Genomic DNA, 15,998 nt, shown 5'->3' on the forward strand with positions numbered 1-15,998 from the left:
TGATGTTTAAAACGAAAGGCATGCAGTCCCTACACACAATTTTCACTGCTATTTGACCCACCGAACTCTCTCTCACACACACACTATACAACTAAAAGGTTTGGATCTACCTTAATGCAAATTTGTAATTATTAATTAACAAACCTGACTAAAACTTGCAAATCTATTTAAGTCAATTAGAGATTAATCGAATCCCTGTTAACGCAATGTCTGTCCTATCCTCGTCACTAATTAGAGGCTCGCGAGTCGCATTGTGTACTTCCTCTCTCTCTCTCTCTCTCTCTCGCTCCATCTGATAGCAGCCGTATTTTGCATTATTTGCTGGTTTTAATGATAGAAAGTGCGGCCGCGCGCCCAACAAAGTGTTTCATTTTATTATCGGAAAAGGGCAACACCCAAAACAAAGTGATGCGTATTCTTTAAATATTGGACGATTATTTTTTTATTTACAGCGGAGAAAATCGCCTTGAATTGCACACATGCGAAAAAATAACACAATCAAAATTATTATTGTTTTTCGGTTATTTGGGACAAAGAAATTTATTGTGATAATAATACGACTCTGATTTTGGTGGTCAGAAATGTAAAATTTATTGTATGTGTGGGGTGGCTTTTTTGCGCACATTGAAGGAGGAAGGGGGCGCCAGGCTGGTGAGTGTGAGAGTGTGTGATTGCGTGAATGTAGCGCACGCAGGACCGCAGGCACCTCGTGAAATGGGGGACAAAAAGTTCTAACAATAGGAAAGGCAATGCCCCAATGTGGCATAAAGGCCGCCCCCTCTCACGCATCCCCCGTTCCAATCAGCCCTCCGAAACCTCAAATATGTCCATCCGACCAGTTTTGAGCTCGAAACCTGTTCGCTTGCATGCGGCGCACGGCATACCTACTGCAGAGCAGGACGAGGTCGATCAGTTTACGTTGTTAAAACGTGTGACTTGGATACATGCATGCAGGCCAAGTCGTATGCTTCGTATTGAGAGAGCAGCTCTATTTTCTCGTCTCGTTCCTGCTCTTTTACCACCATCATCTTCGCAAGTCTCGCCGACGCTTGTTGAATATCTCCGACAACGTCCCCTCTCACGAATACTCTTTTTCACTGGAAGCAGCCAAGTTATTATATGGCGAAGTTATCGTGATGTGTTGCTATGCACAAATATATTGATGGATTCGGCTCGATACCGTCCATTTCCGCCTTCTGAGGCCCGGTTTAGCCCCTCGCCTGCTGCCTCTGCTCCGCCGCCTCTTCCCGAGCTGAGGAGCCCCCGCCCCACCCCTCTCGCTCGACGCCCCATTTTAACTTGGGAAAATTACCAAAATACCCCTCTAATTTTTAGAAATTCCCAATATACCCCTCAAATTTCAAAAATTCCCAAAAATACCCTTGTATCTATTTTCGTTGGATCTTCAAGATTTTATAATCTTTATTCTTGTTTCACCATGGAGATCGGTTTTTGAGTGCTTAGCAAGTAATTTTTTGCAGATTACCTCGCAAAAAAAGGCACTTATGTCTAAAAATAATGAAGGAATTCATCTCCAAAGCCTTCCTAACTAGCTCAAATTTTAGTTTTAGCATCCTGTATGGTAGACAACTGCTCTTCTTATGAAAAGCTACAAAGAAATTTGTTTTCGGAAAAATTTACTCTCACAACCAGGGGTATTTTAGGAATTTTGGAAAATTTGAAGGGCATTTTGCGAATTTATGACAAATTATGGGGGTACTTTGGGAATTCTTGAAATTTGAGGGGTATTTTGGGAATTTCCACAAATTAGAGGGCTATTCTGGTAATTTTCCCTTTTAACTTCTTCTTTTTTTTTAGAAAAAATGTTAAACTCACTATTGGGGATGAATTGTATTCACCGGGAAAGTAGGGTGGCGAACATAGTTGACCGTTGTGTTTGCCGTTATTCCGGGTACCTTTTGGAATTGCCACATGCGAGCCACTTGTCAACGGTTTCCTCCAACTGCAGCGCCATCACAGGGCAGCACCCCACCCTACTTGGTAGCAAACTCCACCTACACCCTCCAAAATCAACTAACGGTATTTACCAGCTACAACGGACAAACTACTGCACTTGACCAGGTGTGCTCCATCTTCCAAGAAGTGCAACTACCGGCGTCCTGAATTACTAGATGCAATTGCACCAGCTTAGTGCCGTACCAAACGTCCACCACCTCTGCAGCCTCGAGCTCACCGCCACCACCTGGTGGATTCCGTCAACTTTTTTTGCAAGCTGGCGACTACATTATGCACAATCATGTCAATTTGCAATTGCCTCATCCTTCGAGGATCCACTACCTACCGCCAAACCCTACAGACCACGACAGAATGGTAGGCATTCTTGCAATGGCTCCACCCGGATCCATGTCGGTGTTCCTACCGAGCATTTGGCCACTTGGACACTCAATTCCTCAAAGTGGTGATCGCTCCCTGCCATCTATTCCTGCTCTCCTTCCTGCCATGGAGGAGAACATACCTCTACTTGAGTTTTGGCAACGCTCGAGGCACCCTCTCAACAAGGAAATGAAGTAAGCTCAGTCACAAATACTATGTCTTCAGCAATGGTGGCACAAAGGGACCCAAAGAGCAAGGCTAAAAAGCCTTCCAACTAGAAGAAAGGTTTGGAGTGGTAAACCACAAGGGTCTTGTGCTTGATCGACTTCTTCCAGGAGAAGTGGACTAGCCTAGGCAAAGGAAACTTCAAGCAGAAGCACTCATCCAGTCTTCCGCTACAAATGAACTTGAAATTTTCATCCACCTACTTGGCCCAACAATGCGATCTTCGCAAGACCTACCAGAGAGAGAAAAGGGCTAAAGAAGGCACTGGCGCATCCCTATCTACTTGGGAATTTTTTGATAGGATGTCTCAGGTTCTCGAGAGAACACCCAGGGTGCGTGGTTTGGCCGGTGGCTTCAATGGGGAGGACTTTCTACTTGGGGCATCGGAGGAGAGTGAAGACGACGACAATAGTGATGCAGACAATGACGACGTCAACAGCCCTAACGATGATGAGCATCAAAATGTAGCAACCCCCTCCCAAGAGGGACCACCAACCACACCAATTACTAGTGTGTCGAGCAATGCAGGTGCCAGAGAAAGTTCTTGTGGTAGGCCTACCAACTCCGTTCGGGGCTAGCGATGAAAAAAGAAACGCTCTCTCTCCAAAATCGGCTCCTCCTTGGGTGTTGAGCTGAAGGAATGACTTTCCAGTTTCGCAAAAACCATGAAGGAGGCCGATACTCCGCAGGGGGTCCGCAGGATTGAGGCCGAAGTGCGTCGAATTGAAGCAGATGAAAGGCGTGCAAAGAAAGCTCTCGAGATTCAATTGCAGATAGCAAGAATTTTGGCAGGTGGGCAAGATGCTTGATGTCAGATTGTATCTTGTCAGGTTCTCTATTGATGTAATCCAGCAATAAAATAAAGCAATGCCTACATATTTTCTTTTGAAATGGTCTCTCTCTCACTCTCTAAGTCTCACTTGCACGACACTGCTCTCTCTCTCTCTCTCTCTCGCTCTCTCTCTCTCTCTGTCTCTCTCTCTCTCTCTCTCTCTCTCTCTCTCTCTCTCTCTCTCTCTCTCTCTCTCTCTCTCTCTCCCCCCCCACTAACTTGGTGAACTCAAACAAAGAGAGTTGGTGAGATATATAGCGTTATATCAACTCAAAAGTGGTGTCAAAGAGAGTGTTTCAAATTTGGTGTGGCAGAGTGATAATTAGAAAGATTTGTAGAGTTAATGCAATTTGGAGTTAGACAGATAGCGAATGGGAGAGTTAGCTATCGAGTAGTCATTGCTTGTCTCTTTGCCTATCTATCACTAAATCTTTATGGTGGTCTCGTTGTCAATTACAATACAAACAAGTGGTGTAGTGATCTTCATTTGAGCACTATTCTCTTCAACTATTTCTCTAACTTCCTCTCTCTCTATTGTTTGATAGACATAGATAGTTTAGAGTATGATAGAAAGAGAGTTTCAGAGAGAGAGAGATACAGCTTGGCATAGCATTAGAGTTACAAAGACATTGATCACTTAGAATGTTAGTTTTATAGTTACAATATGACTTAGAATAAGAGTTAGATAGAGATAGTGGGAGATAAGGGGGAGATGGAGTTAGAGCCTTGTTAGAGAATTAGCTAGAGGGAGTTAGAGCTAGAGGGGTTCAGAGAAAGAGGGAGTTAGGGATAAAGCTAAAGAGGAAGTTAGAGTTACAGTTAAAGTTATAGAGACAGACAATTTCCGTTACAATTAGAGTTAGAGAGACAAAATGTTAAAGATAGAGGGGTTCAGAGAAAGAGGGAGTTAGGGATAAAGTTAGAGAATAAGGTAGTGTTAGTGTTATAGTTAGAGCTAGAGAGACAAATAGTTAGCGTTATAGTTAGATGTGCACGTAGAAAGTTAGAAAGATAGAGTGGTTGGGTAGTTAGAATATAAATTAGAGGGAGAGTTATATAGAGAGAGTTCGAGTGAAGTCTGAAGTTACATAGAGAGAGTTGGAGATAAGGGGGAGATGGGGGAAGATCCCCGTTGGAGAGTTAAATAGAGAGAGTTAGAGAGAGAGGGGTTAAGAGAGAGAGAGGGGGGGAGTTAGGGATAAAGTTAGAACTAGAGAGATAAATAGTTAGCGTTATAGTTAGAGTTAGAGAGATAGATAGTTTGGTTATAGTTAGATGTTGACATAAAGATTTAGAAAGATAGTTAGAGCGGTTGGGTAGTTAGAGTATGACCTAGAGTGAAAGTTAGAGTTCGATAGACACATAGTTAGGCTAATAATTAAATGTTGACATATAGAGTTAGAAAGATAGTAGTTAGAGTGGTTGGGTAGTTAGAGATGACTTTGAGTGAGAGTTAGTTAGAGTGACATCTAAAGTTAGATAAAGAGAGTTAGAGATAAAGGGGAGATGGAGTTAGAATTGCATTGGAGAGCTAGATAGAGAGAGTTAGAGTTAGAGGGAAAGATAGTTGGCATTATAGTTAGATATTGGCATATAGAGAAAGATAGTTAGAGTGGTTGGGTAGTTAGAGTATGACTTAGAGTGAGAGTTAGTTACAGAGAGTTAGAGTGACTTCTACAGTTAGATAGAGAGAGGTAGAGATAAGAGGGAGATGGAGTTCGAGCCTCGTTGTAGAGCTAGATAGATAAAGTTAGAGATTATGGGGTTAAAAGAAAGAGGGAGTACGGGATAAAGTTAGAGAATAAGTTAGTGTTATAGTTAGGGTTAGAGAGATAGATAGTATGCGTAAAAGTTAGAGTTAGAGAGAGAGAGATAGTTAGCGTTATAGTTAGATGTTGACATAGAGAGAGAAAGATAGTTAGAGTGGTTGGGTAGTTAGAGTATGACTTTGAGTGAGAGTTAGCTAGAGTGTGTCAGGACAAGGGTAGGACCAGTCACGGCCAAGGCCTAGGATGGACATGCAGTCAAGGGGGTCCCTATATTTAGCAGGCCAAGGGCCTATATAGGGCATGGCTGGGTGGAGATTAGCATGTTCAGTCTCCATGCCCTTTCACTGGTATCAGAGCTAGGGGAGAGAAAAGCTATGGAGGAGGGAAGGAGAAGGGTCGATTTGCTGCTTGCAAGATTGCATGTCCTCTCTCTCTCTCTCTCTCTCTCTCTCTCTCTCTCTCTCTCTCTCTCTCTCTCTCTCTCTCTCTCTCTCTCTCTCTCTCTCTCTCTCTCTCTCTCTCTCTCTCGTCAAGCCATCAAGGGCATGGAAGAAGGAGCTTGTGAAGACTCGTACCCTCTTCTCGATGATGAAAGGTGGGCATGGCCCTTGTGTAGAGGAGCAGGCCATTGGCACCGCGTGGGAGGGTTCGCTAAGGCCAACAATCAACCTGCATCTTAGCTAACGAAAGCGGCATGGTTGGGGTCGCGCTGGGCCAGGGATGGGATCCCGTTCACAGAAAGGAAGCCACGCAGGGCCTCCCTCCCTCGCCAATCTCTTGCGCGCAGGATGTGGTTCCCACAGGCAGCAGTCGACATCTTATGCATGCATCGCCAACTCAAGGCATACATGCAAGGCATGTATCGCTCCATAGCCTGCACGGGCCTGGCATGTGTAGCTACATAACCTGCTAGAACTGAATGGTTGCAAGCCACATGCAATAGCATTGGCTAGATAATTGCCTTTGAGTACGACTGATGGTATTACTTAACGGGTACCGACAGGAGGCATGCATATCTTATCAGATGTTGTCGAGGCAATACTTACACGGCATGTATAACTACATAACTTGCAAGGCGGGCATGTTTGAAGGCCACCCTCAGGAGCTTGTCCCATCACAGAATTCGGGGATCAACAACTCACAACGATTGACGGGTATGCCTGGCCTATCAAGGGCATATCAGGCGTGTGTCCTCAAGTATCTTGGTATCGCATGCACAACATGCAACAAGCTGTTGCATGAGATAGCAATAGTCGACATATGGATTGGAATTTCTAATTATGGTTATCCAAGGGATAGCGCAGTCAAGAATTCAGGCGGAATTGATACTTGCTGATGGTATTTTGGCATACTACGACGCATACTAGAAATCTAAGTTGCAGATACAAAAGATTCAGGTACTCGTTTCTTGTTTACACTTTATTGCTGATCTGGTTATGAAATCATCTGCACTTTGTTGGGTTGTGAATGCCAATTTGTGTCGTGATTGCCGCCCAAGGGGTGTAATGGATTTTCAAGCATGGCTTGCAAGTCTTTACAGCAAGGCTGTTTACGGGAGCTAGCCAATTCCGATTATCGGCATCGTTTGTTAAGTATGATTGATCATTCTTTTATAGCTTTGTACATGCATACGATTTAGGCGTCCGCGATATTCTTATCATTTGCACAATTTGTTTAATGCATGACATACTGCATTAAAATTTTGACGATTGCCGACAAGCCAGGCTTGTATTTCCTTTTCAAATGATAAGTATTTGTTGAATGTATGCGTTTACTGGCATACATTTTTGACATAGCGATTACACTCACGCATGGCTTGAGTCTCTATCACCTTGAATTGAAGCACCACTTGTTAGCAGTTCAATGGGATTATACGGGAGCAAGGCTCGTCAAAGATGCTCATGAGTATGGTTTGTGTAACACCACTAGAGCATTGAAGTTGCTCACAAGTAGACAAGGTCGATTTTTTTTGCATGATCGACTCGGTCGAGTCTCTTTGCTATGACATATGTCGTCAATAGCATTTGTTGGCAATAAGGCCAGACATAGTTCTATGGAGCACAACTTCAATTTATACATCTTGCATTGAGGCTGGCCACGTATGGCATATGCTATGAGCATACAAAATTGGGAAGGAATAGGCAATATGTTTGCAGGTTATTTCATTATGTACCAGATGGGTGTATAGGATATACAACGGCGTCTGTGCAGATATGGCTATAAGCCATTTCAGAATGAGTTTTTCCTTCCAAATTTCATGACAACTGGTTGCAGCAACAACGACCAGGTTAGCCAAGTTTAAGTTTTTCTTGTTTTTCCCTGTTTACACTTTACTTGGCAATTACTGTCATTGTGCAAAGCAAAGTGCTTTGGCAATTTTAGAAGAAGCACGGCTTTGGGGAACTAACAAAATAGGGAATATCAGCTCACAGAATCCCTACCAGTCTAAACTGTGGAAGGCACTTATGGTTTTGGTTCTCACATTTGAGGCCATCACTCTCCACAAGGGCTTGCAATTCCCGCATGCAAGGCATGTTAGTGAGGTGGATTTAATTCTCCCGTTTCATGCATTACGCTTCCGCTATCACACTCACAACTCTGTCAAGGACAGACTAAGGATGGATTGTTTACTATGCTTGTTGGTTGCTATCAACACACACCAACACTACAAGGAACCTAAATCAAGGACTTATTGTACGGGCAAAGTGCCAATGCTAACTCGTCCTAAAGTCACGACCCCATACATGGTAAGTGGGGCAAGCTGTGGCTTGTTTTCCTCTCTCGATGACAGCATTATACATGCAAACTATTGCATGCTTATAGGATAAGCTGCCAGTCAGGCATAAGCTGTCTAAGAGCACACATTCTGGGCACACACACACTAGAAATTTAAGGAAAGTTCCTCAACCCAGCACACATCTTGTACTTGAAGGATGTTCTTTTTCAGACATCCTTAGTTGAGACATATTCCACATGTGGCGAATATGAGTCTCTGGGACTGACACTGGCGCCCCTATTTCAAATATGTGTCACGACAAAGTCCCTATGTGCTGGTCACATATGTGTTGTAGACCATTTTCAGTACGACATCAGGAGCAATTTTAGTGGCCAAAAATTGTCGGATACTTAGAATGACTTGTTCAGCTACAAGTATTGCTAAACAACATTACACATGGTTGTTTATACATATAGCAAGGCTATAAGTGGTTAATGAAAAAGTTTCATTGTCTGTACCTAGAAGTGATCAATGTTTCACCTTCTAGTGCCATTCAGACGTTTCAGTAAGGCTTGCAAAAGATTGCAACTGAAAGTATTTAGTTTCTTTCAGAACTATTTACATTCTTTTTTAATGTGTGCTACGCGTATCACATATGCCATAAGTATTGGCAAAGATCACCATGGATATACAGGTTTTGATCTGTTTCTTGCTAAATGCATGTACACTAGGTGTTATGGGCCCTAGTGTTTAGCAAAGGCTGATTTGGAACGGCATGCATATTCCTCAGGTTGTTGCTTATGAAGCATTTTGCACTCTATGTGCACTATCTCTATGAGATTACTTTTGGGTCTACTAATCACCAATAGAGGTCATGGCTCGTTTGGGGTGTTTGTGGATTTTTCAAGTTAACCACGAAGGTTATTCCGGACATTGTTGATTCCTCAACAATGTTATATGCTCTTGTGATTCCCCGTTTACCAGTCCTCTGGGAAGACTGTCTGTAAACCGTAGGGGAAACACACCTCAGTACTATCAGTATCCAAGAGGATTGGCAGATTACAAAGTGTAACCTTGGGCTAAAAGGATATGCAAAGTGCGTACATTAGCACCAAGCAATCCAATTAATAAGCATTTATTGCTCTTCTTGGAGTTTACTTACTATCAGTTAACGCATGTTGCGACTAGGTAGTCTTTTCATGTATAAGTCAGGTTCTCAACCTTTAACACTCGTTAGGGTGGGGTTGTTTATTGATGATGAAAATTGGGAACAAGTCAAGGACTTAAACTTGGCTGATGAGTTATGTGAGCAAGTTACTTTCATTGAAAGTGACAAGAGGTACTCTTTTTGGTACATCTTTCTTGTGATAAACTCGTTTACCATTCTCATGAGCGTTCTAAATGGAGTCTACACACCATGTTGGATAGGAACCGGTACCATCAGATGGTTACAAATGGACAACAATGTAGAAAATCAAGATGTTACTCTTGGTTTCATTGAACCTCCTACTGACCCGGGTTTCGCTCAAATGAACCGTTGGATCCATGAGGGATGTTATGGTAGAAGACATTAGTGTTCTTATGAAGATACCATCACTTGTGTTTTCGCGGACGAAAACGCTTCTCCAAGGGGGGAGTAATGTCAAGACAAGGGTAGGACTAGTCACGGCCAAGGGCCAAGATGGACATGCAGTCAAGGGGGTCCCTATATTTAGCAGGCCAAGGGCCTATATAGGGCATGGCTGGGTTGAGATTAGCATGTTCAGTCCCCATGCCCTTTCAGAGTGACATCTAGAGTTAGATAGAGAGAGTTAGAGATAAAGGGGAGATGGAGTTAGAACCTCGTTGGAGAGTTAGATATAGAGAGATAGAGATGAGGTTAACATACAAGTTAGTAAGAGATGAAGTTAGAGTAAGCTCGGGAGGTCACCTAAGAAAAATGTAACCTATCACATGAGTTCAACCAGAGGGTATCTAAAATTCTTGAGACTTTTAGACATATATATACAGATTGGTACAAACTTTTCAAATTTGAAAAAACATTACAGATTTCAAAAGAAAAGGACACATTATATTCCTTTAAAAATTCACAAATAAGGTGTTTTACAAACATTTCTTGAACGCACGTGATATGGTAATTTTACATATAATGAACCCTTCGAGAGAGTAAGATAGTCACTGGGATAGTGAGTTATGGAGTGAGATATGAACATAGAAAGGTAGAAACATGGAGACAAGGTGCAAGAGTGCAAGTGCCAACTATGTGGATCACTACAATGGACAAGTGCCAAGAACTCCCGTGAGTCTCATCTGGCATTGTTATTCGCTAATTGATATCGGGCAACCCAGTCTCTTTATAGAATGTTGCGCATTCTCTGACCTAGAATACGCTATCACTTGGCACTTCTTGGAGCATGCAAAATATTTGGATGGAGATCAAATTGCTCTTCTCTATCCATGGCATGCACACCATGCTCTGCCAAACAATTATGAAGCACACAACATGCAATCACATAAGTTGGAGCTCGACGAAGGTCCACAGGCATATTTTGCAAAATTCACCACCTATTCGTCATGTTGACAAAAGAAAATTCTATTATAACGCATCCTCTGGAAATGTGACTTTGAATTCATCCCAGGGTCCCTGACTAGGAGCAGTGCCCTCTCCAAAAGGAGTGATCATAATAGAGGAAGAACCATAGCCTTTGTCTGCAAGGAGGTATGGTTGGATGCACAAATGCTCCAACATAATTACTCGGATAGAGAGGACTTTTCGGGACCTCATGAGCCTATACAATGCAGAGCTCTTCCAGTGTGCAGCTTTGTTAGTGCCTCCGGGCATGCTTACGCACACATCCCACAGTTTTTTCCTTGCATCGCACAATGCCTGCAATAGAATTGAATGGAAATGGTGTCACGACGTCTTGGTCCCCTAGCCAACCTTATGTGAGTGCCAATTATCGCGCCACACACATTTGGTAACATAGTAATGGCCAAAAATTCAGCTATAATTTGATCCAGTCGTTCACTGAACGACACACTGATGTATTGAAGACGTAATTATGTGGCAAGGATGTCCACCATGATGTTACAATTCTTACGCACAATTGATTCTCCGACACCAAAGGTATTACTAATGTGAGTGGTGGAATCGTTGTGGGCAAGCCTAAGCAGGGTAAAACTAAGAGCCAGTTTTGGGTCTATCAAAGGACGGACGAAATTATCTCTATCGATCGATGGAAGAAAAGGCACAATAGCTTGTATAAGAATTTGAAAGACTAGTTCAGGCATACGGTACCTTTTCATGAAAAGATCGCCTATGTAATCCTCCTCGCGGATCCAGACTTGCCTTTGAACTTTGGAACAAAATGCGTGCTGTCTCACGGGAATATCCACCACTCTCGAACTCCAGCAAGCGCCTCGAGGTGTTGATGGAAAATCGATGGCAACGCCATGAATAGAAAGATGAGTAGCACAATGAATAACATTTGTGATGCTGCACTTGGAGTAGTAGTTGAACCTAGGCTTTCTATCTCCACAATGATCCAGTAGAATGCAAGCAATGGATTCATTGTTTACAATTTTAGGGCAACACAATCTTTCTTTGACGGCGTACAATTTTGGGGCGAACAGTGCATGCGACGGTAGATAGTTTGGAGTGTTGTCGTGGCTTAAAGTGAGCTTAAAGCTGAAGACGAGGTTGGATATCACTTACAAAGTGCAGTAACCAATGAACCAAATATTGTGCACCATTACTGTGCGAAATGCCCTTTGTAGACATTAAAGGAAGTGCAACTATATCTTAAATTGCTTGTGAAGTATTGGCTAGCTCGCCATGTAGGTAGAAGCACAATTGCATCTGTAGAATTAGTTGCTTGCAATTATATAGGGTCCTCAACCATAACAGAGAGCTGCCATTATTCCTTAGCTGAGAGGTGATCTCTCTCTCTCTCTCTCTCTCTCTCTCTCTCTCTCTCTCTCTCTCTCTCTCTCTCTCTCTCTCTCTCTCTCTCTCTCTCTCTCTCTCTCTCTCTCTCTCTCTCTCTCTCTCTCGGGGGTGTGGGTTGCATCAGGTTAATCGAATAGGCTACAAAAATGAAATAGCCTCGATGTTGTGGAGTGCATCTAGGGCCTGGAGAGTCGAGGTTAATAGAAACTGCATGGCTCCAGCCTCAGCCTCCAGAGCGACGTCTCTGCCAGGGCAGCCACCACTGCTTATTGGTGCCGCGACTTTGGGCATCCAATAAATAAATTAATGCTTTTTTCGTTATCTCATGTGCACAAAACTGTTCTGGCGGCTATGTTAAAGAAAGGCAGAAAAGGGAAATCGGGGCTCTGTAGGAACACATGTGCGCACCCTTTCACCAAGAGGCAAAGAAACGATGTTAATGGCCCTGCACCACTCATCCAACTCCTTTCTTTTCCAATGGATACAATCAATTATCTCCTTTGTTGAACGATCTCAGTGAAGCTAGTAGTTGAAAGATTATTCTCAAACACCTGACATTTCCTAGTCTTTCCAATATGCTTCAAGTAGCAGAACTTAACTATTTGTGTGCGCACAAGTAGAACATGGCTTTTCATCTAATCATCGACATCCCCCCAAGGAACATGTCGTTCTTGAAGAACCCTAGTTTCCATCTGAACCCATTTGCAAGTCTTCCCTGCAAGGCCACTTACAAGCACTCCTTGAGCAAGTGAGGGAGTTCCTCGCTAGCCACTTTGCAACCCAAACATCTATAAGAGCCAATCCCTCTCTCTTTACTCCTTTCAGCAATGCCCCCTATAACACCTTCCATAGAAAGACCTTCATCATAGATGGCCATTGCAGTTTCCAGATGTTATTTGCTATCACCATCCATCTAGCCTCCGGCCATTGCTTTCCCCATAGCTTGTTAAGGAGGGAAAACCAATCAACCAAAAACATTAGAGTGAGGTAAATATCCTTGGTTTTTGGTTTACAAAAGTGTCTGCTCTTGGGTCATTGCCATGCTTTTCACTCCAACTCGCACTCACACACCGGCATAAAGTAGTTGTCTAGCCCTTCCAAGGCTCTATTGACTAAGAACCTCTCAATCCCACTGAGATTTACATAGCCAGTTGGTCTATTTCTTTCCATCTCATGTTGATGTTGTCCCATAGATGGCTTAGGCAAGTGAGTCCTTTATTGTTTATCTTTCTCAATCCCACTGAGATTTACATAGCCAGTTGGTCTATTTCTTTCCATCTCATGTTGATGTTGTCCCATAGATGGCTTAGGCAAGTGAGTCCTTTATTGTTTATCTTTCTCCCTCCAAAAAGGATTTAATGGGATGTTTTCAACTTTAGAGAGCTAAGGGGACCAGTGGGTGACGGAGCTTTGGGAATGCTTTGTTAAATCTCCCCACTCTAGCACCTCTGATGCTCTAGTATACTTTCATACCAACACACTCGTCATGCCTCCAAGTCTTAAGCTAGTTCATCAAGGGGTGAGCAGCTTGCCATGAACCTCATTGCTCAAGTCCTTTCCATTGACCAGATTGAGAGAAATTTTTTGCTTTGCCAATCATTTCCTTTGTCATAATATCCCATGCTTGTTCTTACTTCATGATTTTCGTAAGAAATTTGGCACATTGGGCCTCTGCATGGATAACCGGGTTGATAATCTTGAGGCCTTCTTGCTCCTTACGTCTTGTGATTGTCTCCCATTGGGCCCACTGCCATGGCGTAGGTCCGCATGACATGGTGCACATGTATGGTACCATAGGTGGCCGTAGAGTCATTGTTTTTATAGATGACGGTGCTAGCCATAACTTTTTAAACTATTCACTTGTTAAGAAGTTAAGGTTGCTCGAGATCAATCATGAGTACATTGTTGGCTGAGCCAATGGTTATGATAAGACAATATGGATTATTGTATTCTTGTGGGTTCCATTAGCCATGCAAGGCTACAAGGCTATGCTTTACTTTCAGGTCATGCATTGGCTAGGGAAGATATGTATCTAGGCAAGGAATGGTTGTACAACCTGGGCCCTAGTCCAGTCTGGAGCTATTTGCACAATAAACTAGAGTTTGAGCACGGTGGTAGGGTCATCACCTTACATGGTGACCGTAGTGTCCCCTCTACCTGTCTCATCTCTCCATGGAGCTACACAGAGCAGTTCACAGAGGCCAGATAGTAGAGGTACTTGCTTGTTGCCCTCTTTTAAATTCTGTTATTACTAGCTATAATACATGCACTTAAAAAGTGGAGACACTATTTATATGGTGCCACTTTTGAAGTCTGGACAAATCATGAAAGTCTGAAATGGATTTCAAGTCAAAATGGATTGAAGGATAGAAAGGCTCAGTGGATGGACATCCTACAGGAATTTGACCTTCAAATATGTTACCAAAGAGGCAAATATAATGTAGTGGTACATGCATTGAGCCGCATGCCACAAATGAATAAATTAAGCTTCACAGTCTTCAAGAACAATTTCTTGGAGTCACTACATGGGTTATCTGAGCACAATCCATCAAGTTACATAGGTATGGTGTGCTATACCAATCACACTACTTCACAAACGTGACCATGTCCCTCATCAGCACGTAGTGCTAGTTCAAGGAGACAAGTATGCTAGGTGTGATGAGTAGGGAAGTGAGAGCTGCGGAGAGACTGACTGAGACTTTCGAGTATAGTTTGGGGCTGGAGAGCTCTTACGTAGACCCTTCATCACCTTTCACAGCCTTGGCTTCGAAGGGGGGTGACAAATCTCATCGAAGGGAGAAGTATCAACTAACTACTCCATTGATGATGGGTACTTACTCTACAAGGGTAGAGTGTGTCTACCAACTATCGGTGACTTTTGGGCCCGCATTCTTAAAGGAAGATCATAGAATCTAACATTTACTTTTAAATTCAGCGGAATTTAACTATGATAGGAGAGAGTTTTCCTTTAAGAGAGAGAAAGATAGCAATGAGAACATAGGTTTTGCTGGGATGATTTGTTTACACAAACACGCATTAAAAACACTTTAAACATGCATATAATTCAAAGAGAATAGCCAATTAAGATTGACAACTCGATGAGGACCGGATTTGCTTGGAGCCAGTCCCCCCTCCAAAAGGACTTGTATTATAATTCTCTCAAGAGAGAGCTTTGCTACAATATATGTTTGTGCTCTTGCAGAGCCTTGATTGAATCAAGAAGATGGTGTCTTCAAGATTCCATGGTATAACCCTCCTTCCGAAACCCGAAACACCCTAACGGGGAGAAAGGAACTACGAGAAAAGAGGAAGATGAAGGTGGAAAGAAGTTATTTTCAAGCAAGAGAATTGATATGTTATGCATACCTACTCATGGGAAAGCTCTTAGCATAGCTTAGTAATAGAATAGTGGAGATGTAGAAGAAGAAACTTTCATTGGCTTAGATTTGCATCCATAGCCAAGATGTAAAGATTCTAGTTACTAATCCTTAAGTAAGTACTTAAACTCATGACTAAGACTTAAGAAACTTGAACTTGACTTAGAGATAAGACTTAGAAGACTATGTGTTTGATTGCTTGAAATGTGTTACAAGGGTGTTCTTAGATAGAAACTGAAGAGACACGAGGAAGATACATCACCATAGGTCAAAAGACATGACTCTAAGCCAATAGTCTTGTCCCTTTGTTCTAGAGTCATGACCCTTCGACGTAAAGGTGCAATCATTCGCTGAAGAGGCATGGCTATTTGCCAAACAAGTGTGATTCTTGGACAAAGGGTGTAATGGAATTGGACTATTAACTTGAGAGTAGTGGAAATTAATGAGAGTACTTTTGAGAAATTACTTTGTGAGCATAGCGGGTGAGAGTTGTCATTTGGTGTGCCTTAATAGTCTTTTTGACAGGAATAAAGAGTGCTTGCTTGCTAAACCTGTCGACATTGTCCATATTCCCGTATTCCCATGGATAGACTTGGGCAATCCAAAGATGAAATCCATGGATATACTCTGCCATGGTGAATTTGGGATAGGCAATGGCTGGAGTAATCTAGGTTGCTTCCCTCTATCATATTTGGTCTTTTGGCATACTACACATTTTGAAACATACTCTTGTATGTCCACTTTCATGGTAGGCCAATAGAAATACGTCTCTACTCCTCAAAGAGTAGGTTGAATA

The 15,998-nt window shown here is 42.6% G+C and overlaps 1 pseudogene; it reads left to right on the forward strand.

Annotated features, from left to right (window-relative positions):
* The first annotated feature begins 2,247 nt into the window (after positions 1-2,247).
* On the forward strand, positions 2,248-3,368 carry LOC147436375 (uncharacterized; annotated as a pseudogene).
* The last annotated feature ends 12,630 nt before the right edge of the window (positions 3,369-15,998 follow it).

The sequence above is a fragment of the Adiantum capillus-veneris genome, chromosome 18, assembly GCF_014529385.1.
Source record: "Adiantum capillus-veneris isolate H3 chromosome 18, ASM1452938v2, whole genome shotgun sequence".
NCBI classification, from domain to species: Eukaryota; Viridiplantae; Streptophyta; class Polypodiopsida; order Polypodiales; family Pteridaceae; genus Adiantum; species Adiantum capillus-veneris.